This window comes from Pinus tabuliformis, chromosome X (assembly GCF_031772625.1).
Source record: "Pinus tabuliformis cultivar Carrire ecotype Pingquan chromosome X, CPIR1, whole genome shotgun sequence".
Taxonomy (NCBI): Eukaryota; Viridiplantae; Streptophyta; class Pinopsida; order Pinales; family Pinaceae; genus Pinus; species Pinus tabuliformis.
Window position 1 is genome coordinate 1,564,186,974 of NC_142308.1, and position 24,871 is coordinate 1,564,211,844.

Here is a 24,871-nt window from a genome sequence, read left to right on the forward strand (position 1 = left end):
TAATGGAAAGATCAGTTTCCAATGTCCCGAGTACAAGATGCACTATATCAATGACTATATCATAATTAGATGCGAGAACAGAAAAGGTGGCCACATAATTAACATGTGGCGTGGGTGATACTACTTGCATTCAAGGACCATTTACGGAAGATGGTTGATTGGGAGATGAATTAGGACCAACGAATCATAATTGATCAATGGTAAAAATTATTCCTTGATGCGGGAAACATATGACACGAAAGAGAGAAGAGACAAGAGCTCTCATGACATAAACATATTCATGACCGAGGATTAAATTAAAATCAAATGGACCTCGGACAACCATCATGTCGAGATAGACAATTTTTCCTCCCAAAGTAATAGGAAACTTAGGAAGAATCCCTAATGGTTGATTGGTTCTTCTATTAAAAGCCAACAGATTCTGGCTAATGGGCACAAGTTGTGGAGAACCGGAAGCTTTCCATGTAGTTGAAGACAAAATACTAACAAGTGTGCCTTCATCTATGATTGTTCCAGAAGGAAGATCATATCCTGCGAGTCAAATCTAATCAAAGAAAGTGACTAAATTACTTGGAGGGGTGCCATCGGAATGGGAGGAATTCCTCGTTGCATTACAGGAATGGGAGGATCACCCCCTTGGACTATGGGAAGAGGAAGATCACCCCCATGTACCATGGGAAGAGGAGGATCACCCCATAATTCTTTCGAATATGAAGAAACCAGAAGAACTTGAGCAGTAGGAGGTTCACTCTCTATAAGAAAGGTGTAATCAGCTGAAGATGGAATCGGGTCAACCATTTCCTCAACCAATGGTTGGTCAGAAATGGACTCATGAGATTCATTTTCAGAGAGAGTGGGATTAATCGAAGATGAATTTTGATCAATCACTTGCTCAACTAGTGGAAGATCAAGAGAAAGATTCAGATAACTAGTCGGAAGACAAGATTGAGAAGTGGTAAGGTTATCCAACACTTTTGAGGCTTTGCCCATATAGGGACAAAGTTGAATAGGATGATACCCTTGATGTAACCTATATGAAAATTTGACTTTTCCCTTTTTTCGATGGGCTTTACTGTCACTAGTTTAAGGGTTATCACCAGCATGATCTCTAGAGGTTGATGACGAAGGTCGATGTGAACCTATGGACCACACTTCTAATATCTTGGGAATACTAGGGCATTCTCGACGAAGGTGGTCACCCTTACAAAGCTTGTAAGGAAATTTCAGTTTACGGAGTTGATTGGAAGACTTTTCAACATCAGTTTGATGTGTCACAATGGTCGATTGGTTGGCCCTTTGGTTATTTTTATTCTTCTTATTATCCACCTAATTACTGCCTTGCAGGATTTCATGAGACAAAGAGGAAGAAGAGGAAGAAGACCGAACAGGCAGAGAAGGCAAAGTTTCAACTTTAGGCTCAACTGGAGGTTGATACTATTCAGGTGGAGGAGAGTCTAGTTGAGGAGTAGTTTTGACATTCAGAACTGTAGGGGTCAAAAATAACCAAACTAGAAAACCAATGGTAAACCCGGGAAGTGACAATGTTTCCATATAGGGAGCACCAACATTTCAAAAAGAAGGAAAATGATTAGGGTTCACGTTAGAGGGGTTTCCTTGGTGGGTGAGCTTGAGAACTGTCACCATTAGTCTCAACCTAAGATATACCAAGGAGTATTTCCACATGTAGGATATTATTTTGTGGTTAATTAATTTTAGAAATTAACAACAAATAATTAAAAAAGGGGTAACTAGGCATAAGGTTTTACCAAGAAGTTGTGAACTACAATATACACCTTGGCTAACCTTGGACTTAACAGATGACAACCAATCTCCCCGAATGATGTGTTTGGTGTATCATGGTATACAAGGCGATAAACTTGGTTACCTATGCATGGATAACAACCTGTAGGGAACTCCCAAAATATACACGATGGTACGTGGGAGTGCAGTCCATAGTAGTGCTATCTAATTCATAATTGTTTGATGAAAGCATTACCACACACTTATCCTGCATGGAGCACCTCTGATAGACCCGAAAGTATTGGAGAATGATCCTATCCACTTTTGTACATGGAACGAGATTTCATCCCTGGTGTACAACAATGGAAAATAACGACAACACCTGTGTTTATCAATGCCAGAACACTTCTCTAGCCTGGAGCTCTCAATGTTTGTGTTAAGTTCGAAATGCTCCTTAGGTTAATTTAGGTAAACTTTGATTTTGTCTTGAATTAAGTTTTGGTTTTAAGGCTCAAAATGATGTCACTTGAACACCTATGATGCAACTATCATGAGAAAAGGATTCTTTCCATTTCGATGAAGGCTAATATAGTAAGGGAAGAGATTCAAACAATGATGCAACAACGAAGAATGGAGCAAACAAATATTTCTTAACTAGATCTTTCATTTCCATTTTCCAAATGCAACCACCAAAAGCGAAATGATTTCAAATTTTATCTCAATGAATGATAATTCACTCGATGCATGTTTAGCTTTCAATCACTAAATAATGTAATCTATGCCCAATGATAAATCTAAGCAAAATTCTTGTCAATGCAATGTGATCTAACGCACTTTACGAAAAGTAAATTATATATAAAAACCAAATGAATGAAAAATCAATTACTTTATAACTGCTAAAGAACTACTACTGCTCAATCAAGAGAAAATTAGTATTTTCCACTCATACAAGTAGCAAACAAATATTTTAATTGAATCAAAGTATGAAAGACTCAATAAAAATGAAATTTTTACCACTTCAAGCATGGGATAAATGTTTGCACACCTAAAAGAAACTAAAGGCAAACATAAAAGGTCTGATGCAGGCCCGCGGGGCTTTGGATTGACGGTGAATGAGTGCGCTGTTAAGGCACTCCTTGTGATAGGTCACCGGTTCAAATCCCCCGTGGGTACTTAGGTTAGTCTTAACTAGAAAAAAAAAAAAAAAAAAGGTCTGATGCAGACAGAGCATGGAAATGATCTCAGACATCATGACACACTAGAATTTTTAGCAAAAACACTAAAAATTCTGAATTTTAAGGATCATCACTACTTTTCATAGTAAAAATCGCACTAACAGGGTCAACAACACTACTTTACATAGCACAACCCATGCTAGCAACACTACTTTACACAAAATAAATTGTGTTGGATGAGAAACCAGACCAGCGGGGGAAGAAAATGGAGGATAGGGTTTCTAGTGTGACTGTACTGGGAAAAATCAGTGATGTCAGTGCAACTATGTCAGAGAAAAAGGGCACTAGGTGAGAAACACTAAGGAGAAAAAACAGATCTTGAGCAAAACCCTAGACGTGATACCTTAAATGACCAACTACTCAGAGTACAGACTCAAAGGCAATCAAAACTAAGGATCATTGAAAGGTTGTCCAAACTAATAAAAAATGCCAAATGCAAAAGGAGGGTTGAAAGGGATATAGGCTCCCCGATGGAGTCGACAATTTGTTATCTAGGAAATCCATTCTATGGATATAAGTGATCCCTCTAGTCTGATGAGTGGATCTATTAACAACTGAAACAAATACATTCAAGACTCTCCTAGTTTAAATCAGAATGACGTGAGAGAGGGAAAATGGCCCACCTCTCTCCTATGTGGTTTCTTTTCGATGTCGATATCGATATCCTCACTTCCAAGCTCGATCCTCTCTATCATGTTGTGAACGAATACCTACAAGAGAGATCAAACAAAGACAACAAAGGAAAGCATATATAGTGCATTGTAATATAAACCATATGACATATCAAGATGCATCATACTAAGGAAGTAGTCATTTACACTCTTATGGAAAGTAAACATGCATTGTATTAATAATAAACACAAGATGGAAGCATGCAACCATTTCCCTAATGTTGGAAGCCTCCTTCAGGATGGGTTTCCAAGTCCAAGTCAAGAATTCTCAAGCTTTCCTTTCTCCTTCACAAATTGGAAACATTTAGGCACAAACACAAATTAGCAACAACATGACCAATCTAGTCTGACTCACTATTTGAGGTTGTAAGGGAATTCATTTATAGGGAAGGAGAGGGATTTAGGGATACCAAAAAGGGGGAAGAAGGTTCACATCTTAAGGGGAAGATCCCTAAAGTTAGGATCAAGGACTCGAAATGGAATAACTTGAACATATCCTTATTCAAGAATAACTAGCTCGTCGTTCTTGAGGCTTCAAGTAAGAGAAGTTATTGCTCCATTTTTGGAGAAGCTTCATGAAAAGGATCAACGCTTATTTTCCTATCCAAAGTCATGCTTCCATCATTAGTCATGAGTTAGACCAAAGGGTACTAGCATAGGTTTTTCTACTAAAAGTAGCATTGGGCTTGCAAATAGGGTTTTTTGAGAAGCTCTTCCAGAATTACTTCAAGGAATTTCTTCCTCTTTTCTTCAGGGATGCTCTAATCAATGTTTTTCATGGTGAATTCATTGACATATTTTGTCGCTTTGCAACATTTTGGGAAAAGTTTAATAGGTTAGTGTATGAGACAAGCAGTGGGACAAATTACTGTATAACATAAACTTCACTTGGGGTAATTATCTAGGTCCTACCCCCCTTAAAATTTATAATAGGCTATCTAACAGATTATCATGCTATGCCATCACCTAGGTCTTCATTTAGACTTTACTAATAATTTACCATAGGTAAACAAGCCTAACCAAGTCTTATAGTGGTATGCCCATTTACATAATTAAGAAAAAAATTTAACTCCATTGTATAAAAAATATATTTTATTTTACATTTTTTATGTTTCCATTGTGTTTATCACTCCACGGGAATGATCTCATCATATAAAATGTTTAATTGACATTTATAGATGTCACCTCTAACCTCTTCGTTGCTTTGAACCTACCTCCATCTCCCAAAAATAAGTGAATGCTCATTATATTTGGGTGTCCTCTTCATAAAATTTTCTAATACTCCATATTATTTTTTAAAATGCATTTTCAACTTGTATTCTCAACATATATAGATTGAATTTCCATTTCCTTCAAAAACAACTTGTTGATGCTCATTAATGGTGCATTATCCTTTCTACAAAACCCTTCCCTATTCCAAAATCCTAGCCCTTAATAGTACAACTACTATTGGTGCCATTCATGTCTTTGTCTACAATTCTGACATAACTTCCACATAAATAAATATGCTCCAATGTGAATTAAACAAACCTTAAGAATTATAATCCTTTGCCAAAACCCCTTGTGATAATATCTAGGTGCTTGGTCAATGCCATTGTGGAAATGATAAATAGATCAACATCCACCTTCTTATTATTCATACAAACCTTAAATAATCGAATAAATATAGTTTCATCACTATTTCTATGAAAAACCATATCATAAAATAGATAGTTTTCTCCAAAGCTTCCATGAAACTTGGTTGAAATCAGGCCATCGAGAATATTACAATGTTGTGGAGTCATTGGAGAGTGGATTCATGTTTCATATTAGGGACTTAGTTGATATATTTTCTCAATTCCACTACGAAGTTTTGTAGTATATCCATCCACCCATCTTGTAGAACATTAGTGTCACATGAAATTCATTTCAATGCTTTAACTGGGCTTAATTTGGTTTAAAGTGGCTATGATCATGGTTGAGATATTCAACAGTATTTAGGGTGCACTATTTTATTGTCCATAGATCCAATGACCTAATTTTTCATCTAGAATGCACACAACTCTCTTACCTAATGCATGTAAACTACATTATACTGCACTAGGTGTGATCAAACAACTAACAACTAGTGGGTTATTATGTTCGGAAATGGAAATATGGACTTCACTTGGCTCCACTATCTTTCCAATCTCTCGAAAACTTACCTTATAGTTGATGCTAATATTGACACCAATTTTGAAAACTTTGATTGCATGCAACTCGCCTTGTTATGAAACTACAATACTAGGTTTTAGGAATTAAGATAACGTGAGAGAAGTAGTTAATTACAGATTAAAAAATGCAAACATCATTGACCCATGATTTTCCCTAGAAACCCAAGGAGGAAAAACTAACCAAATATATCTTTGTTCCCTTGAACAAATTTCTCCAAGAAAACCAAGTGATATCTCACCACTCACCTCTAAGCCCATTATAATGTAGTGTCCTAAGCCATTTTAAATGACTCATTACATCAAAATACATGGGCACAAAAACCACCACTATTGACCTTAACACAATGACCTTAACATCTATTTGAGATTAAATACACGCACTAATGAATTAACATAGAATTGTATTGGGGTAATAAATTCCTTCCATTTGTCATGTAGTTAATGATGATATCATTAATTAAGAATAAAATTCATTACATAATTTTAACTTGTTGGAATTCCATATAAATTTTAAATTTAATGGAGCGAATGTAGCTAAGTGAGGTCGATATGCCTAAGGTTTTTCCTTTTCTTCTTATGCAATATGAACCCCCGAAATTCTTAGTGGCCCATCCTCGTATGGATTCCTTCCCTTCCTTAATATTATTCTCTAGATCCTTAGCAATAGTGATATTAGTGGTCTCCTTATCCCTAATTATATTTCCTCCATAGGATTTCTGGCATTTGTATGAAAACAACCTATTCAAGTATGGTTTTAATCTCCTCCCTTAGCAACCTAGAATGGGTATGAAAACTATGCTTTAATAATGTGTAGGAGACAACATGGACTATGGGGTAGATATGCCTCTCTCCCATTTAATGGTGATCTATGTATGGCATCATTCAAAGATATTATGAAGTGCATCTTCTCCTCCCTTAAAACAAATTTCGGCTTAGGAGGTTTCTAAGGCTTATCTAATACCATGGAGTTGTTGTAGAAAAGGTAGTATGTTATAGAACCAATGAATTTGTTTTCTATTTTAACAATATTTATGCTTATCTAGTGAATATAAATAAATTTATTTGAAACTACTAGAAAATTGAGATAAACTTCAACAAATTTTGGCTTAGGAGGTTTCTAAGGCTTATCTAATACCATGGAGTTGTTGTAGAACAGGTAGTATGTTATAGAACCAATGAATTTGTTTTCTATTTTAACAATATTTATGCTTATCTAGTGAATATAAATAAATTTATTTTAAACTACTAGAAAATTGAGATAAAATAGGAAGTTTATATTTACCCTTGTTTAAAAGTATTCTTCATTATTGAGTTTGATCTAGTAGGAGGTAAGGATTCAATTTTAATATTAAGCCTCTAGTTCTAGGGAAAATATGGATTATAAATGAAACCTTCTACCCCATCCTTTGATCAAATGGTAGATACTCTATCGCCAACATTTGTGTAGGTTAGACTTCGAAATATGATTTTGTATTTTTGGGGTCCAACCGTTCTTTGAGCAATTGGTAAAGCCTTCGGAATATTATGTTGCGATTGTTATGAAATATAGAGTCAATATATGCTTCAATATATGTGGAAATATATTTCAACAAATGGTTTCTAGTAAAAATAAAACTAACAAATGAAAACTACTTTATACACAAAATTTGGACTATGAACATGTATCCTTTTTCTAGAGTGTTTGTTTAGAAATAGGAGATTTAGTAGCACACCTCCCAAATTGACCAAGAAAATTAGGAAGCATTAGCATAAATAAACTTGGTGGGTTTGAGATATGGATTAACATATGTTGGCTTGATGGGCCCTGACCCAGGTTCTGAGTTAATTAGCCAAACAAATCCATACACTACCGGCCCTTTCGGCAATAGCTCGCGGAGCGCTGACTGAGGTCTCACCTGAAGAAGTATGGGGGGATGCTGGAACCAAGTTTTTGCACCCTTGAGATGTTTGAGGGGTTGATTTAGTCCAAATGTGAATGGCTTCGTGCATTGTCCTAACCTGCAAGGCCTCTGTGATCTGTTATAATCGCCTTCGTGTAGCCCTAACCAGGGGCCAAGGTGATTTCGCATTGCTAAGGCAACGATTTGTGCTATTTCCCCAAGTTACACCACGGATCTTACTTATCATCTTATAATTGTTAGTCAACTTCGCGTAAACAGATACTTTATCTTATATTCACTTAATCAACACAATAATATAAGTTCGCACATCATATAAACAGTCAAATTGGAATTTATACCCAATACATTCAATGCATAAAATAGGAAAAAGACACACAAAAATTATATGAAACTTCTCTTTATTACTTCTCCACTAGTTACAGACTCGACTTACCCTGCACACTCAGCTACAGGGGTCCGCGCACTCAGTTGCGGACTACTAGGCCTCTACGCACTCATCTCCAGAGTCTTCTCCTACTCTACGACCCAAAGACTCGACTCTACACTTAGATCTTCTGCTACGTTTCTATTCCATCATCATTCCTTCGGTGATTTACAACATAGAGCCTCACTCTATTTATAAAATCCCATGGTCTGTGGACCATGGGTAGATCTCTAAAACCGACATTACATTACAAAAATGAGGGCAGACAACCCTATTACTCATTTATAGGGTTGCGCTCAACGCCCACAAAACGTAGAGTCTTTACATCGGATTTAGTCAAAATCTGGGTTTTAAGCCCCAAAACTTCCCTTCAGAGATCCCGCGCCCAACAGGCCCCCAACACAAACATCGTGACTCGCCCTCGAGTCACATTGTCGATGTGGAGATATTTGCATGGAGGCCACCCAAATCTTCTCGGACTGCTGCAAGATCAACAACGCACTGAGCAGTTGCCTACTATACCTCTTGGATGCGATGTTTAGAGACCACAGTACCTGTACTGATTCCATGCATCTACTCCTGCATCGCCTGCATCTGTGCAAGCTTGGCTTTGACGTGCACCTTCAAAACCGCTTCCTTATGTCGCGCCGCGTCTACCTACTCCTTGAGCGCTTTTTCCTGTTGCATCCGGCGTAGCCTTTGTGTAAGGGCCACTATCTGCATGGTCCCTTTTATGTCACCAGACTTTTGTTGTAGCTCACGCGGCTCTATTTCGAAGCATTTTATCTTCGGGTCCTCTTGCAGAGTGGTGAGGACCTCAAACGACTCTTGAAATAATTTGGTGTAGTCCTTCACTGCACTGTTGATATCCTCTATTCCCATTGTAATGGTGCTGGTGCTCTATTCCCTCACCTCTGGTGGAGTTAAAGGATGTGCCTTCAATTGCAGCTCAACTATCTAAAGGTTTAGCTCCAGCAGAACCTTAGCCACAAGGATAATTTTAGCGGCGAATGTTCGCCCTTTGGCGAAATTAAGGGGTTTTAAATTTTTAGTGGGCAAATATTTTGTATCATAGTACATTTTTACAAATCACCTCAAATAGCCCACCTTATTTTAAGGGAGAGGGTAAAAAAGGTAAATTTAGCCCTTGAAATTAGGACTTACAACCTCCTATTCGCCCATTTTCAAGAATAGGTTTTATTTAAGTGAATCCTATGGGCCAAATACCATATTTATAAAAGATGTATGGTAAATTAATAAAAATATAAATAAATGAGAGGTATGGTAAATAAATTAAACATTTTTTATATTTACTCCATAAGTCACCTTATATACATGTAAGGGTGTAAACAAATAAAAATACAAGTAAAGTGGAGGTATGGTAAATAAATAAAACGTCTTTTTATACTTACTCAAAAGGTATGGTAAATAAATAAAAATATAAATAAACTAGACGTATCGTAAATAAATAAAACCTCTTTTTATATTTAGTCCATAACCCTCGTTCTATTTATGAAGGCTCAAGAAAGAGGTTTTATTTAAGTGAATCCTATGGGCCAAATACCATATTTGTAAAAAGAGGTATGGTAAATTAATAAAAATACAAATAAACGAGAGGTATGGTAAACAAATAAAACTTTTTTTTATATTTACTCCATAGGTCACCTTATATTTACGAACACTCAAAAAATGGGTTATATTTATGTGAAACCTATGGCCAAAATACTATGGGACAAATACCATGGACTAGATTGTTATTAATACCATGCAAAAGACCATTATTAACCCTAATATTAGAATTAATAAAAATAAAAATGGCACATGGTATTGACCCATGGTATTCACCTGGATTTAAATGGGGGAATTAAACCAGCATGTAGCCTATGCTAAGATTCACTAGGACTTTACAAAGTTTTATTATTTAGTGAAAGACTCGCCAAGATCTTACAAGATTTTATAATTGAGTAAAATATTCGCCATGCCCGGTGAGAGATTCGCCAAAAAATTATATATACATATTATATTATTGATAAAATCGCCTTCCATTTTTCCTATATACCATGGAGATTCACCCATTTATTATATTTATAAATTTAGCGGGGGTTCTTAAAATTTTCCCTGCTTAGCCATCTCTTCCTTTGCCTCGCTCACCCCTGCTGCTAGCCTCCGGATGCGCGCCTTTGTTGGTGCGTCTATTGGGATGGCCAATTCAGGGACCATATGGCAGGCTTTTTCAACCACCCACATAATCTTCAGGTTTTGCGCCACTACCTCGCCGCGCTACAAGCTCAGTTGTTCCATGTTAATTCATTGTTTGCTCATCACTGGGAGTGCGCAACCCTTTCTAGCCCGCAGTTCTGCAGTCGCTTCGTCCTGTAGAGGATAGAGCGGCTCTGGAGGGAGCGTAACCATGTTGATCCCCACTCCATTCAGCGAAATGACCGTAGGCTTGTCGGCCTCATTTTCTACAACGAGTGCCCCCTCTAGGAGCACTATAGTGTTGGTCATGCGAGCTCACAACATTTCCTCGGTTGCGGTCGTACCTACTACGAGGTTGGTCAACAGAGTACTAACCTAAGGATTGTGCACCTGTAACTCCTATATATTTGTCCAAAAGGCCCCCAATACCACCTGATTTTCCTCCGCGAACTATTGGGGGGCCTCCGCGGTGACGTCACACACCATCACCCCTATATCATGTAGATCCCCCTCAGTGAGGTTCATCAGGTCAAAAGAAGTCTTGGAGGCTTTTGACTTGTTTTGTTGCCCCACCTTCTCTCTCAGGCACTGCTGCTTTAGCTGTGTGGATGATCTGTGTGGGTCCGCGCCACCTTCCTCTCTTTCGAGCACCTGTTCAAGAGAGGCTGACTTATGGCCCTCACGCTCCTTCTCTACTACTTGTTGTTATTCCGCTGCTACCTTTGCAGCATCCTCATGCACCTTCCTTGTTGCTACCTCATTTCTTCTCTTCTCAGCCAACTGCACCATTCGTAGTTTTGCCTCCTCCTTCCTTTGTTCAGTAGACTTCTTCAGTTCCAATGCAGAGCTGGCTGGACCACGCCACTCTGGCGACCACGACTCTAGCACAATGAATATGACATCGTCTGTGGCCAGGTAAGGGAGCTCATTCCATTTCTTCACAAGGTCCTTGTGTGCCCTAATATATATGTGATGGAATTCCGCCTTCAACTCTGTGAAGCTTTGTAGACTATTATAGACATTGGGTGATAATCGTGGCTTGCAGTTAATCCCCATTCTGATGTTCATCTCCATGGACACCCAGAATATCTTACTGTCTCAAATTCTCTGTGCATCTTTGGTTGCCCACAGCGAAGCATACATCGCTGCCTTTGGAAGGTCCTTCGTAATCCTGGGGAACTGGTTGTTCTCAGGAAATTCCTAAGCCACCAGCACTGTGGATAGAAAAAGACATGCATAGTGGAAAGTCTTCCCCTATTCTTGTGCGTCGCGGAAATTCTCTACGAACTCCTTGCACAAGTGCTTTGACCAGTTAAATTGGACCCCCTCTGTGTACTACGCCACAAGTGCTACCAATGGCATGGGCACCTCATTCACGTGGCACTTCTGCATAACCTTGCCATCTAGTATCTGGGTCGCAACTCTAACTGCATTATTGTTGATACTGGAGATTGTGTACCCTCTCTTCTTCTTCTCGAGCTTGAATTTTTCTTCATGTCCTTCATAATGGCCAAATCGTTGCTCTTACCCTCCGAAATATCTGCTGGGTCCTCCCCTTTGTAATGGAGTCGGGTAATTCTATGAATTAGGTCGTTCGTAATGGGAATGGCCTCCTCCAGCCAAAAACACCCATCATGCACTAGGAAGAGCAGCTGTCTGATGACAAATATAGTTACTGGTGCGCAATGGTAATGCAACACCCAAAGTATGTTTAAGAACCCTGCTTTCTCTACTCTGCACAACCACTTGTGCGGCTCAATCTCTATGACTCCCACCGAAGTGTTTTTCTTTGGTTGCATGAGCTATGCGGTTCCCAAGTGTGGGAATTTCTCATTGTCAGTGAGATCCGAGTCTTCAAACTTTAGACTTGGCACCCGTCCCAAGTTCGCTCCTTCAAAAACGATATCATCATGTAGCGACAGAGTCTATAGAGAGCTCTTGCTCTCATCTAGGTCCTTGGGAACCCTTTCCTTCCCCTTCCATGGAGGAACATACGTGGGAAACCTTGTTAGAGGGTCCACGCCCTCTGTTTCCACCTCCATGTCTTCATCTTCCTCCTCTTCTATTAGGGAGTCGTCAAGGTATTCCTCCTCCTCATCAGTTTCTAGATTAACCACTTCCCCTTTTCTTCCATGGTCAGTTTAGTTTGCGCTGGGTTTCTAGGGCACACGTGCACCGGAACCATGGGCTGCTTATCTTTCTTGGGTCTCGTCGTGCATGGTGATTTAGGGATTTCTGCGACTATCCTAGCACTCTCAGGGGCATCTCCTACTATCATGGCATGTGTAGCCTCCTCAGCGGTCATCTGTCCAATATCCCTGGATTCTTCAAATGGTGCCATCTTGTTGTTCCATGAATCTCTCAACTGCTCAGGTAGGTGCTCAAACAATGCCTTCAACTTCAATAGGTCTAGGTTTAGAAATCTCTGGGCGCACGACAGCTCAATTCTAAAATCGCCAAGTGTTTCTTGCTGGTAGCCCTTTGAAATTTATAGCCCCTTTTGAATTCAAATTCGACCATTCCCCTGAAATTTGGTTCATTAATGCCCCCTTAGTGGTAGATTTTCCCAAATCTAGCCCATAAATCTTACCTTAAATGCCTGCCTCCCACTCCATTTGGTCTCAAACCAATCATCACATTGTCAATAGTGACTATAATGGTCACTTTCCAGCCAACCTTCATGGCAATGAAACTACCCTTTCGCTGTCGCAGACCTTGTGATACTTTTCTCTTGTGCGCAGTCCTGTCATCGCACAACTCTTGAGTAGAGTAGTTTATAGTCCCGCACATCCTTTCAACTTCCTGGGGTGCTAAGACTATGCTTCGCGTGGTTCTTCAGGTGGCCGAGCCACCTATATACGGCTCCAACCGACTACTGTTTACTTCTCCTAAGAAGAGTTTGCCATTTAGTTTGCCTAACTACACCGTGCCACCATCTGTAATTTCCTTAATAACATATGGTCCCATCCAATGCATTAAACCAATAAACTCTTGGAGGTATTCCCCAATTTTGTCAATGTAATCTCGCTCATCCTATTCTATCACCACAATTTTTTATCAGGAAATTCCCTCTTTATTTCTTCCTCAAGCTTCTGGACTTCTACTTCTGCCAGGACACCTTTTTCCCTCGACCGAGCTCTTTGATTCATGAGTTCTTGGAGCCTAAGATCACCCTATTGGATCTCTTCATCAAGTACCAAGCATTCTTCTTCGAGCTCTTCCAACTGTGCGATCCCTTCTTACAAGGCTCCGCGATTCGTCATATCCATGGTGCTACTATGCATGGACTAGGCATGATAATATCCATCGGCATTACAACATTCACTCCATAGGCCATCCTAGAAGGCATCTATTCTGTTAGTTTCTTACACGTTGTCCTATAAGCCCATAAAAGTGCTAGTACACGTAGGTCCCAATCACTTCACTAGGCACTACTTACCTTGTTCAACGCTTTGCACACTTCATTAAATGGTTCCGCATGGATAACCTTTTGCGTGATTGTTCTCTCCACACTCTATCGTTGCAACTCGAGGAGACATTTACGCATTTGCCCCCCCAACACATGCTTATTGACTGTATTTCCCAACATGAAGTTCATGTTGCGTTCGCGCAGGTTGTTTCCTACCTTCCTGTACCCACCTGGACAGATGCGCGTGCAAACAATCCCTTCCATTGTATTTATTGGCCAATCACACCCTAGGCTTTCTAAACTGTGTGCGCATTATCCTCCTACATGTGCAGCAGTCTTCAAAGCTTCCTTTGTGCGTACCCCACCACCTCGCAAGTGTAGCCCGCAATACCCAATTCAAGGCCTATAAATGTTGTTTTTTGGGCATCTCCCTTTCAAATCTGTCCAAGAAGGCATCTACCTCACTTAACCCATCATAAGTAGGAAGATCTCTCACTTTTTTCGATACACAACGCAATGATATTATCATGAGATTGCAATTAAGTGTGATTACCTCATGTAATCGGTTCTTCCAACGCTCTATCTTCTCATTTGAATCCGGCGTACAAGAGCTTTCGCGCTCCGATGAGATCCGTCTATCTGCAGTGGGATTTACCTAGTTTTGCTCCCGCGTGGTTATCTTGTCGATGCAATCCAAATCGTCGTCACTTTCATAGTTGCGCACTGGCTCTATGTAGTGCAATCCCTTAGGAGGGTCTAAGGGTATAACTATGTGTAGGGACTTCTTCTCCAAAATCATTTTGTGCTTCTTCAGATTTATCACCCCGTTCATGTTAGTGGCCCAATCAATTCCTAAGAGTGTGGGGTAGGTATTGCTATCATCAACAATCTCTATCACATCAAAGTCTGCTACCACGCTCACTTAATGAAGATCCACGGTGATTCCCTGCAATTGCCCCAGGGGTGTTATCTTCTGTTGGTTCGCCATTCGCGGCTGAATAGGAGGCCACTGCAGCATAGGCCTCTCCATGCGCTCCCATGTCTACGTTAGCAAAATGTTCACGTCTAATCCTAAGTCCAAAATTACTTGGTCCATATTATATTCTCCAATCTGTGTGGTTAGCCTCATTTCTCTCCTCGTCCTCGTCTTATGCTTTCAAATCTTCCGGAATACACGTGGTTCTCTGGGCGTGGTCCAAGCACATCTGTTAATGAGTTCCTGCAATCCTTTTACAGCCTTATGGTCACACAATAGCTTCATGCATGTTTCCAAGAATGTCATAAGCATAGATGGGTCAATCTTTGGCTTCGTTCTATCTTTGCATCCTAAAGTGGAGGCATCAGTGAATCTCTTCTTAGCTTCCATAAAGGTTTCTCAAGTACGCTCCAAATCAAACTTCGCTTATTTCATCAGAGATTTGCGAACCCAAGTACTATCTTCAGGTTTTTTACCCTTATCACCTCCTGTTGCGATCCCACTTCCAAGCAAAATGTTCACATTAGGGTCTTCCTCACATGGCTCAGACCTCATCATCTGCAGGTTCTGAGTCGGGGGTGGTGGTAGTGCTCCCTTTTCGCATATCCTAGCTATCAGCGTAGGACAATATTCTGTCTCACGATCAAACAAGGTGCAGTACAAACATGATGGACACGTTGGATTTGTACAATCGCAGGCATAATGTGATGGCGCTATGCAATTGTAGCATATCAATTGTCTGTGACCTCTTCCAGGTCCTCCTCCGCCTTAACCTCATCCGCGCCCCTGAAATTTGGTTCACGACATCCCTGCACTATGGTCTAGGGGCCGCATTTCGACCTAAACTCTGTAGGTAGGAGTTCTATCCAGCATCATCTCGTAGCTTCTGCAAGTGTGCTAATTGTGCCCAACCGACCTATAGAAATTACAGAACAACTGTTCCATATTCTACGTGTACTTCTGTAGCAAATGGAAATTGTCTGTAGCATGCTTTCCATTTATTTGACAAATCACACGCCACAAATCAGGTGTTGCGCTAGGTCCTGCTTGTGCTTTCGGTCTTAATGACATTGGTCCCCCTCCCGAGAGGTAATTTGTGAACACCAGGCCGTCGTCCTTATCATGACCCTCACCATTGCATTTTATGCACCACACCTCTTCCACACTTCTAGTCGAGCTGTCCTATCCTGTTTCAGACTCTCCATCTCAAGGCATAAGTTTTTCAATTACGTGTGGATCTGCTGAACTCCCAAGTTAGGATCTTGCATTTGGGTCTCATGCAGTCTCATCGCAATCTCTAAGGCCTCTTCCAAAGTCGTTAACTTCTGTTGTGATAGCGCGCTCCTCAAATGTGGCGTTACTGACGCTACAAACCATTCGCGGTGTTTTCCATCCATCATATTCATATTAGCTTCGCGAATCATGCACTTCAGCATCTAATCTAGCACCTAAGGAGTCTCGCGTGGTAGCATTGTCATCTCCGTGAACCCAATGATCGACTGCGCTTCTTACTTTGGCCTGCTAACTTCATTATTTATTATAATTTGGATATCCCCAATTCCCGCATTTGGATTGTCATCAGAATGCTTAATACACCAGGTCAGTGCGCGATCCTGCAGGGTGCTAACTAGTGTTTCTTTCTTGATATTATCATCTATAACTCCCTGTGCTTCCCGTACGACTTTCAAAACGAACCAAAACTAGTCCATATCTTCATTTCCCAATCCCTTGAACACATGAAACTTTATTGTGCTTTCCATATTGAATCGCGGTGGTGGCAGAGGTCGTATGGGTGAAGATGGAGGTGATGGTGGTGAAACTGGTGGTGGTGTGTGTGGGGGTGGTATACGCAGAATCCTCTACCTTATCAAATGGATAGCGCTTCGTGGAGAGAGGTTCGTGAGCTCTTCCTTGTCGCCTTGCAGAGGTGAGATCAAAGGGCTATTCTCTGGTCCCTTACTTCCTTCATTCCTGTAGGTTTTTCTATTTCTCGTAGCCCCATACATCAATGTAACTGCATAATCTTAGTTTCACAGAGTAACATTTTAATCAAAGTATTAAGAGACTTTACGTACTTACCTCGCAGTCCTTTAAGAAGGTGTCGCTCTGCCTCGCTATAGCTGATTGAAGTGTCTACTGTGAATTCAGTGATGAACCTTGCTATAATCAGATTGAGCCAGTGATCAACTGCGCGTGTTATCTTATCTTCTGATGCTTCTAGTCTGCTCACCAATTCTGGGGTCCACACAATAGGACCGTCGAGTTTCCACCTTCCTTGTCTATCTACTAGCTTTGCGATCCACTCATACAACTCAGTAGGGAAAGATGCGGAGAAGATCTCATGGATCTCTCTGTACAGGTAGCAGTCTAACTACTATTCGTTTGTCAATCACAAGTTCTTGTTCTCTTGTATCATGAACTCATGAATCCTCCTGTCCAATCGACCTTCAATTTCCTTCTTAGGTGTGGAGTTAATTAGCCAAACAAATCCCTACACTACTGGCCCTTTCAGCAACAACCTGCGAAACGTGGACTAAAGTCTCACCCGAAGCAGTATGGGGGGATGTTGGAACCAAGTTTCCACACCCTTGAGATGTTTGAGGGGTCGATTTAGTCCAGCTGGGAATGGCTTCATGCAGGTTACTTTGTGCACTATCCTGACTTGCGAGGTCTTCGTGATCTGTTATAATCGCCTTCGTGCAGCCCTAACCAGGGGTTGAGGTGATTTCGCGCTGCTAAGGCAATGATCTACGTTATTTCCCCAAGTTACACCACAGATCTTACTTATCTTCTTATAACTGTTAGTTAACTTTGCGTAAACGTATAATTTATCTTATATTCACTTAATAAACACAATCATATATGTTCGCACATCATATAAATAGTGAAATTGCAATTTATACCCAATACATTCAATGCATAAAACAAAAGAAATACACACAAAAATGATATGAAACTTCTCTTTATTACTTCTCCAACGGTTACAGACTCAACTTTCCCTACGCACTCAGCTGTAAAGCCTTCTCCTAAGACTTGCCTCTACACTTAGATACTCTGTTATGCTTCTATTCCATCATCATTCCTTCGGTGATTTACAACTTAAAGCCTCGCTTTATTTATACAATCCCATGGTCCGCAAATAATGGGGAGATCTCTAAATCTGACGTTACATTACAAAAATGAGGACAGACAACCCGATGACTCATTTATAAGCTCACGCTCCGCACCCACAAAACGCAGAGTCTTTACATCAGATTTAGTCAAAATGTGGGCTTTAAGCACCAAAAATTCCCTTGGGGGATCTCACACCCAACAACATAATTTAATTAGCATGGAATATCCACCTAACTTGCATACAACCATGGAAGACCTAAAGTGGATTTATAGGACGTTAAGGACACACCATCAAAAGAAGATCTCCCATTACAATAATGTTTGGCATCATAGGGTTTAGTGGAACATGAAACTTGAATAACCTCAAAATGAGACACAAATTAGAACACATCTAGCATTTCTTAGCAACATAAAGGATATATTAAATATCTCCTTATACACATAATGATTTTTGTTTTGCTTCAATATTTGCTTAAGAAGGCTTAGAGATAATTGCATATTATGTGCCTAATATTATTTATTTTTGTATAATATTGGGAGAATATTGAGTATCTTTTGAATGAGATAATATAGGCACTTTCTCCTTACTACAACATGGACCAATATTGGATAATAAATGAACTAGATATCATGAAATTGTTGACAAATTTTGCAGATCCACTGATTGACAAAATCTAGGAATGTGTTCCTTGTCACCAAATGAATATTCCTCCTATTGGAAACTAAATCCACTTTTTGAGGGATTTTGGAGGGAAAATTTTCCTTATTTCAATGAGGATGCTTCCCCATAAATATGTATAAGTACCAATTCTAATTTTCCTCTAATGGAATGTATTTCGTAGTCTTTTTGAGGAAAAAACTTGTTATTTAGTAGTTTTATTTTAATTTCTAGCAGGGATGTACTTGGATTGATTCTAATAATGAAGTTTGGTGCCATTTTTAGCTTTTAAAGCTTGGTTTCCTTCATAGGAATGTGAATATATTTGGGATTTTCCATTCTAGGAGCCTCAAAAACCTATTGTACAATTTCTTTATTTTCTTTGAATCTCCTTTTCACTTACATCTCTTATTTCTACATTTAGTATTCATTCTTCCTTTGTTGTATGTTATATTGGTTAAATGATTGAAGTGATTTGTTTTTTAGGTTATTTATATAATCACAAGGATTATTCATCTTTATAACAACTTCAAAAATTTATATTCATCATTGGGCTACTTGGATTGGTGTACTAGTTCACAATTCTGAAATTTCTGGAAGTCTCTTGTAGTAAAATAGTAGTAATTTTCTTCTAAATTTTAGCATGTCTTAACGAATCTATTTTGAGATGTTCCTACTTAGATATATTCCTAAAAAATTCAAGTTAATAAAAAATATTACCACATAGATTTTTCCCTTCATCATGTTACGCATTTTGTAGGTTAACTAGCTCACTAATACATGAATTTCTAGTTTTTGGAGCGGCAATTTTGTGCTATTTCTTAGCAGATGTTAAAAACCATATTTTGAGTCATTCAAGTTGTATTGGAGTCTTAGGAAATCCTAATTGATAACAAAATTCACCCCATATCATTTGGATTCGATTTTTTTGGTCATTTAGTGAGATAAATTGGAGGACAAACTAGCTAGCAGACTAGGTATTTTAGTCTTTGCAAGCATAAAAATAATAATCTTTTTGTGGTTTGGAAGTACTAATGTTTATTTTCATGGCTATAATTTCCATAATACATCGCTCCAACCATCATCAGCCTCATTCTCCTCACTACACAACACCCTCAAAACTTTTCAACCGAAAGTAAATTTTTAGGTCCTTGAAGGACACTGTGTGCATTTGTTTTTAGGCAAGATGGGCCTATGATAGGTGTTGACCTTCAAAAAAACCTCATATAATCGTCATATACCTGAATATACCATTTCGCACCTTTAGATACCCTTTTCCACCCTCATAATGATCATGGATCCAATCTTGTAGGAAAACATGGGAAATCATGTAGCATTGTGTACCAATCTTGTAGCATCTTGGAACACTATGTAAACTTCGCCAAATTTTCCCCAAATGCTTGACTTTTTCCTATTATCCTTGAATAATATCCCCTAGTATCTGAAACCATGATTGAGTGAGGCTAGATACCTCTTAATCCTTGCCTCTTCTCCATTGCAATTCATGTTTGTAGTTATGGTTAGTGGAAAGATTCACGACTTAACGATTATAATGATGATTTTCAGGATTACTTTATGAATCACATTATGAACTATGTCACTGAAGCTAATATTCTTAAACAAAATTATTAAATGTTTATTTATCCATGCAAGGTAGACTAGGAATGTTACTCTTGAATTCATGCTTCTTTTAGGGTTTCAAATGAAAGCACTATTATTTCATAAAATTGGCTTCTTTTTCAATGTAACTTTTACATTCAGCAATTAGATTAGTGTTTACATTCCTACAAGTAGCATAGAATTTACATTCTACAAATATACTAATGTTTCCAATTCTGCAAATAGTACATCCTTTACAGTCCTGCAACTAGTGTTAGCACTTACATTTGAGCAAGAATCATTTCCATTTCTTGCAAATAGAGTAACATTTCCATTTTCGCAATTAGCTTAGGCTTTGATTTCATGATATTCACTTCATTGCATCAAATCAATGAAAGAAATAAACATTGCATGTTGCACATATAGTGTTGGCACCTCTTAAGTTTGTACAAACTATGGGTTGATAATATAAGTTGTTATCCTTGGAATTTGCAACATTGTTGTTGTAATAGTGGGGCTCATCACTTTCTGGTGTCATTGTCGGGAAGGTGTCAAAGGATACATTTTTTTCTTCCCTTGTTGATTAATTTCTCACCTTTTTCAAAAAATAAATAAATAAGATAAATAAAATTAGGCATATTTCATTGCATTAGCATTCTTATTCAAAACAAATTATTAAACCAAAAAAAAACTTCTCCAATAGCAACCCCCCCCACTTGATCACATGGGACATTAGGAAATACATCACCATCCATTTTTGCAGTTAGAAGAAGAAGAGGTGGAAGAAGAAATGGATGGAGATGATGACAATGAGAAAGATCCTCTTGGATTTCCCATTCAAGATATTGATATCAATTTTCATATGAAGAACATCGCTCCATATTTCCTTCCCAACTTCCATGATATGAGGTCATAGCATTTGGAAGCCTTTCTCTTTGAATTTGAAATACTTTTTAGATATGATGGTTACTTATTAAACAGTAAAAATTTGAGATTGTTTTTAGCAACATTGAATGATAGAGCTCTTAAATGGTTCACGAGTTTAGGGACTAATTCAATAATATAATGGAATGACACGCAAAATATAATTCTAGAAAATTATAAAGATCTCAATCTTAAAAGGGAAATGTTTAGAATGCCTTAAAAAGAATATGAGAACCTTCATTATTTAATAGAGAGGTTCATTTATAATGTTAATAGGGAAGAATTAAATCATTTAACATTTGACACACTAAAAACCCTCTTAATTATAACAATTAGGAATAAGTGGATTGATCTCCTTGATCTCATGAGTAGAGGTGATGTATACCAATTATCATTTGAATAAATTTGTGAAATATGCAAGCACATATAAAAAGGAAGGGCAAGAGTAAGTAAATCAACATTAGGGTTGGTACGTCTAGATGAAGTTGGATATTTTATTGATTACTTTAAAATAGAAATTCTTAGCAATCTAAGTGAATAAGTATATGTGTTAAGAATGAAAAATGAGAAAAACGAGGATTCTGAAATTTGTTTTATATGTGCATAATCACATGCTACTAAATATTTCCCATCATTACTAGGGTTGAAGGAAGTTCACCAGGAGGACAATGGAGAAAATGAAATACCAAAGAAATTTTTTTATGTAGCTCCAAGAAGACCATGAAAACCTAGTCAACTTGGTAGTCAGCAAGATCCTAATTCACAATTTCAAGGTTGTGTACAAGAATCTCAAAGTAATTTGAACATACCATTTCTTTAGCAACCTTGGCCATCTCAACCCCAAAACTAATCTTGGAAACAAGGTTGGAAAGAACTTTATGGGAGGAATCTATAATATCCTCAATATTGTCTTCAATATTATCCACACCCAATTCCATGCTATCCATAACAGCCACCTCCACCAGAACCCCAAGCTCAACCACATCCATCACAAAGATTCACTCCCACTCAACTACCTATACAACCATTTTTTAACCCAAATAATAAAGTAACTCAACACACTTACAATGTTTAGGTACAACACTTCCAACAACTCCTCTTAATCTAATTGGTATTCATCATAGATCAAGAAGAGTGATGCGAAAAAGAGATTATATTGATTTCATTCAAGGAAAATATTCAGAAAAATAAGATTTAAATGAGGAGACCAAAGAACCATGGACTGCATCCGATGAAAACTCGATATTAGAATTAGAGATTGAGAAAGTTCTATTACGATTACCATTAAATCCTCTATATATTCAAGAGAATAATTAGAAAAAAGAAGAATATATTAATTTCATGGGAGGAGAAGACATAGAAGATAATTAAGGTAAGTAATAGAACCATGGGCATCACAACAATATTGAGCTTTGGTTCTAGAAAATCAACAAGATGGAGCACAAAATTGTTCTTCAAGAATGATTGATATCAGCAAAGTCAATGTAGTTTGTCTCTCATATTTAGGTACATTCCAAATCACATATTTTGACCCTAAACATGATTTTATTTGTAATATTGTTATAAACATGGCTCAATTGGAAGTATCTGTATACTTAAAATAGTTTTTCTTTTATTCAAGTAGAGTAGGATAGAGGAATAAAAGAAAAAAAGGAAAAATATGAAAAGAAAATAAGACGAAAAAATAAAATCTCACGTCAAAACCTCCCTAAAGGCCATTGAGATTGGTTGGATGATTGAAAACCTCCATGAGGTAGTTAGTGGGTTGGAAAGAAAAAAGCGAAAAAAAAAAAGGAAAAAGGATCCAAGGTAAAAGTCTCCTTTCAGGTGCCTAGGTAGACCTGATTGTTGAAATCCTCATTGAGGAAGCTATTAGAACTATGAAAAAAAAGGAAAAGAAAAAATACGAAATGAAAAAATAAAAAATTATTCATTTCTTAAGGTTTCTCTATCTGATGAATGCAGGCTCTCCCCAAACTCTGCAAGCAATAAGATCAAGTTAGCACCATAAGAAAAAGTTGATCAAAAAATCTAGTTAAAGGAAGTCAAAGTTAGTCCTTCACCCCCCTTACCCAGATGCTCCAATAGGACCAAGGCTATGTCATTCCAACACTTTGATCCATTTCCGACATTCACCCATTATTCCCAAGCCTTTCACATTCATTTTCCTTGTTGTCTTATAGTTGTTACAGGAAAGTTTTGTGTTACTACAAGATTGAAAAAAACACAAGCCATAAATTGTTTTTACCACATCTCGAAAATTGTGCATCCATTGGAAAAAATGTTTCATGGAGAGATGCATAGGGATGATGGTAACATGCTTAAGAAATTTCAGAGAATTCTAGTGCATAATTTGTGAGAAATCAATCGTCATCGTCTACAACCATTTGTAAGGTTTTTAACATTTTTGCATTCATTGGAGAATATTTTTTATGGGGAGATGAATATTGATGATGGAAACATGCTAAAAACATTTCAAGTGAATCCAATCTAATGATTGTGATATATGGATTTAACAAGTCTACTACATGATTGTCCTGTAATATTATAGGATTGTCCCAAATTTGTTATAGGATTGTGATCGACATAGAAAACGAGTTGAGATCTTAATTTTTCCATAGGGGAACGAAAGGAGAGGTCTGCCACACCACCATCACCCATCCTCTACACCATTTATCCACTTCTACACCCAAATAATCATCTTTGTCCATAACAAACCCCATTTTCCCCTCTCCTTTAATTATTTTCATCACAACAAAAGCTTATAATGCTCACGCATGTGTATAACATGAATTATCTGAGTTTTTGGATGCATTGTATGAAGGTTATTGTCATTATAGGGGGGTCTATGTGAAAAATATAGGAAAGAACCCAATCATATAGAAGTTTACACAAACCCTCTAAAAGCATAGTCAAAAGCACTTGGAAGCACCATAATGAATAATTGACCACCATAAAGCATTCAGGGATCATCTCCTTTGTCTTGGGAAGCCAAAAAATATTTGCAGGGCCACTAAAGGGTCATTGCTCATCTCCAACAATAGGAACATTCGATCCACCTCCTGAAGAACCTGTATTATCAAATTTCAAGCAGTCAAGCACATTTCAAGAGAGAAAACAAAAAAATTACAAGCCAATTCATGGAGAAATGATCATAAGAAGACCACACATCAAGAAGCCATCATATCCACCATTAGCTTTGTTCAGAAACAACATGAAAATGAAAGTGATCAACACATCAACCTTAGAACCACCAAACGGAGCTTCAATAATCATATCAGCAACCTCAACATCACCTGCAAAAACACATCAATGGTAAATCTCATGGATGCAATCCTCAAAACCTCTCCTACAAACTTATTTTAGCTAAAACAATGTTGCAAGCGTATAAAGGAAAATATTTTTTATAGCTAAAATTAGTAGCAGAGCAACCTTGGCCTTATCTAGCAGTTAGGTTCACTTTTCCACCAAGACACCCACATGTGTATGAGAGGAACAAGAAAAAAGTGAAAAATACTTGAGAAACTAGGTTGTTATCATTTAGTCATGATAGAGGACAAGAAGTGTGAAGGGGAAGGTGGGGCCAACTCAGTTAACTCAAAGCACTTTGAGTTTATTTTGCATGCAATGAAAAAAAAAGGAAAAAATTTGAAAGAAAAAAAATAACTAATAAATTAATGAAAATGAAAAATAAAAAGGAGAAACAACCACCTCTTTTCATGCAAACTTGTTGCTATAGGATCCTACAAGCACCGCTACAATATACATACATGAAACTACAAGATCCTACAAGTTGTTATAGGAAGCTGATAAAGTGCTACAAGATGCT